The following is a 3,222-nucleotide window of genomic DNA, read 5'->3' on the forward strand; positions in this document are numbered from 1 at the left end:
GGGAACCCTCCTCCATTGCTGGTGGGAATGTAAACTGGTTCAACCACTCTGGAAGTCAATCTGGCGCTTTCTCAGACAACTAGGAGTAGTGCTACCTCAAGACCCAGCTATACCACTCCTAGGTATATACCCAAAATTTGCTCAAGTACACAACAAGGACATTTGTTCAACCATGTTCATAGCAGCTTTATTTGTAATAGCCAGAACTTGGAAACAACCCAGATGTCCATCAACGGAGGAATGGATACAGAAATTGTGGTATTTTTACACAATGGAATACTACTCAGCAATCAAAAAGGAGGAAATCATGAAATTTGCAGGCAAGTGGTGGGATCTAGAAAAGATCATTCTGAGTGAAGTATCCCAGAAGGAGAAAGACAAACTTGGTATATACTCGCTTATATAGACCTACAAGACACGATAAACATAATGAAATCTACACACCTAAAGAAGATAATCAAGAAAGTGGACACAGGCGAAGGTGATTAATCCTCATTTAGAAAGACAAATGGGATGTGCCTTGAACTTATGACAGGAGTCTACCACAAAAGGCATCTGAAAGACTCTACCTAGCAGTGTTTCAAAGCAGACACTAAGACTCATAACCAAACCCTCGGCAGAGTGCAGGGAATCATATGAAAGAAGGGAAGTTAGTATGATATGGAAAGGATAGGAGCTCTACAAGGACCAAATATATCTGGGCACAGGGTCTTTTCTGAGACTGAAACTCAACCAAGGACCATCTATGGATATAACCTAGAACTTCTGCTCGGATGTGGCCTGTGGTAGCTCAGTAACCAAGTAGTTTTCCAAAGTAAGGGGGACACGGACTATTTCTAACAGGATCTCAAGGGCAGGCTGTTTGACACCTCCCCCCAGGGGAGGAGCAGTCTGTTAGGCCACAGAGGAGGACTTTGCAGCCAGCCCTGAAGATACCTGATAAAACAGGGACAGATGAAAGGGGAGGAGGTCCTCCCCTATCAGGGGACTTGGAAAGGGGCAGGGAGGAGACCAGGGAGGGAGTGTGGGGTTGGGGAGGGAATGAGGGAGCGGGATACAGCTGGGACACGGAGTTAAGAAAATGTAACTAAAAAGAAAAAAAAAATAAAAAAAAAAAAAAAATAAAAAAAAAAAAAAAAAAAAAAAAAAAAAAAAAAAAAAAAAAAAAAAACAAAAAAAAAAAAAAAAAAAAAAAAAAAAAAAAAAAAAAAAAAAAAAAAGAACTTTAACTTCAAGAAATTACCACAAGCTTGCTAATGAGGATGATGCTGATTTCACAAGAATCTCCTCTACAGAAACTGCAGCAAGTTTAGGCTGCCATTTCCAAAGCATCAGCCCATATGTAGACACACAAAGAGAAACAATTAGACATATAGACCTGTACATATTCATACACACATTCAATGGACAATACAAAAGGAGCTCCTTACATACAAATAGAAAACTGACATACACTCATATGTAAAAAAGAAGCAGAAGTACACATTCACATGTAAACACATATCTATATACATATTTACAACTCACGGATAAAGTGAATTCCATTGGGTTTCCATTCAATAGGTTTCCACCACTGGGTTCTGCCAATGGAGTTTTCTTCCACTGTTTACTGTACAGCCTTTATACCTTTGAGACAAAGCTTCCAGAAAAGGAATTACTTCATAGTCAAAATGCAATATCACAAAACAGATGAATTCTAAAATACAATAGGTTACATGTTTTATTTATTTTTTCAAAAAATAATGAGATTCTTTCAAAAATAAGGAATCTCTGTCTCTTCTGCTAACCACAGTGAGAGAAATGGAAAATAACAGCTCTAAAGTGTCTCTTGTAGGCAAAGTTGCCCACATGTGTGGTAACTAAGGCCCAGCTGTGGCTTGAGTGGCAGTCACAGGTGCCTCCCTATAAATTAAGTCCCTGAAGCCACAGCTGGAGGAGAGGTGTACTTGAAAAAAGGTCAGTGCAGTGTTGGACCACAGGACAGGACCTTGGACTTCTAGACAAGGAATAGAGGGAAATCACAGAGGTCAGGAAAGCAGAAACATGCTGGAGAAAGGAAGGTTGGTCCCAGGGGGAAAGTAGTTCAGTTTTCATGATTGTAGGAAAGGAATGTACTAGTAAGCCCAGAGAGAGAGAGACATATATATATGGAGAGAGAGAGAGAGAGAGAGAGAGAGAGAGAGAGAGAGAGAGAGAGCTTGTCAGTTATCAGGCACTGCCAGAGGTGACATGATAGGCTGGATCTTACCCTGGTGGAGGGTAGCTTAGCAATCTAGGAGCAGTAGAGGTGTGTATGATCAGAGGATCTTCCTTGGCATCCCATAGCTGATCATGCCAGCCTGAGAGGCTCCATGGTTGGCATCCATCGGCAACCCATTACATTCTTGCCCTTTTGTAACTGGTTGCCAGAGAGGTTCTGAGGGTTCTCCTTGCAATTCTTAGGAAAGAAGTTGGGCTTCCCAGAGAAGAGCCCATCGTCCCTGGCTACTACCAGCCCACCCAGGTTCATTAGTGTCCTCACACAAGCCATGTTCTTTCCTTTCCAGAGATCCACAGTCTGGAAGATGTCAGTGGTGCTGATGCCATAGCGCTCAGGCTCCTGCAGGAACTGAGAGATGTGCTCTGTCTACTTGAAGAGCATGCCAGATATCTGGATCATCTTTACAAGGGGCCTGTTCCTCGGGGGGTAGTGAGTTAATAAGCTCACACAGCGCTGTGCCATCCTTGAACATGTTCTGGAAGTTTTCACGCCCAGGCTGGGGCTGGCCTATATACTTTCAGCATTGAGCAGTGATCCACGGGATCAGGATCTGCTCCATATATGCATTGTATTACTTCTCAATCTTGAAGGTCCCCTGCTGGCCACCCTGAATAGTTGTGGTGACTGTGAAGAGAGTCCAAGATGGCTGGATAAGAGCACATGCATCTCAGGGGCTGCAGTGACGCAGGTTACATGTTTTAAAACTAAACATGTCTTATTTATGTATCAATAGTGAGTTCAGGGTGACAAAGTTTGACAAGGCCTAAAGGTTAAGAGGGTCTAAACGTTACAAGAGTATATGTCTTTTCAGTTAGAACTGACCTGGCTACACATTTTTCAGCTATCTCTAAGTTTATAGTTTAGGACAATAAGTGTGTCTGTCTTTCATTCTAAGGGACAAAGTAAATTTAAAATGTTAGTATATAATGCTGTAACATGAAGGCATAAGGAGTTACAACAGA

At 42.0% G+C, this 3,222-nt stretch overlaps 1 pseudogene; it reads right to left on the bottom strand.

The window, feature by feature from the left end:
* Window positions 1–2,297: 2,297 nt before the first annotated feature.
* LOC129687357 (transgelin-2-like) lies at window positions 2,298–2,926 on the bottom strand (annotated as a pseudogene).
* Window positions 2,927–3,222: the final 296 nt, after the last annotated feature.

This window comes from Psammomys obesus, unplaced genomic scaffold, assembly GCF_907164565.1.
Source record: "Psammomys obesus unplaced genomic scaffold, mPsaObe1.curated_primary_1811, whole genome shotgun sequence".
NCBI lineage: Eukaryota > Metazoa > Chordata > Mammalia > Rodentia > Muridae > Psammomys > Psammomys obesus.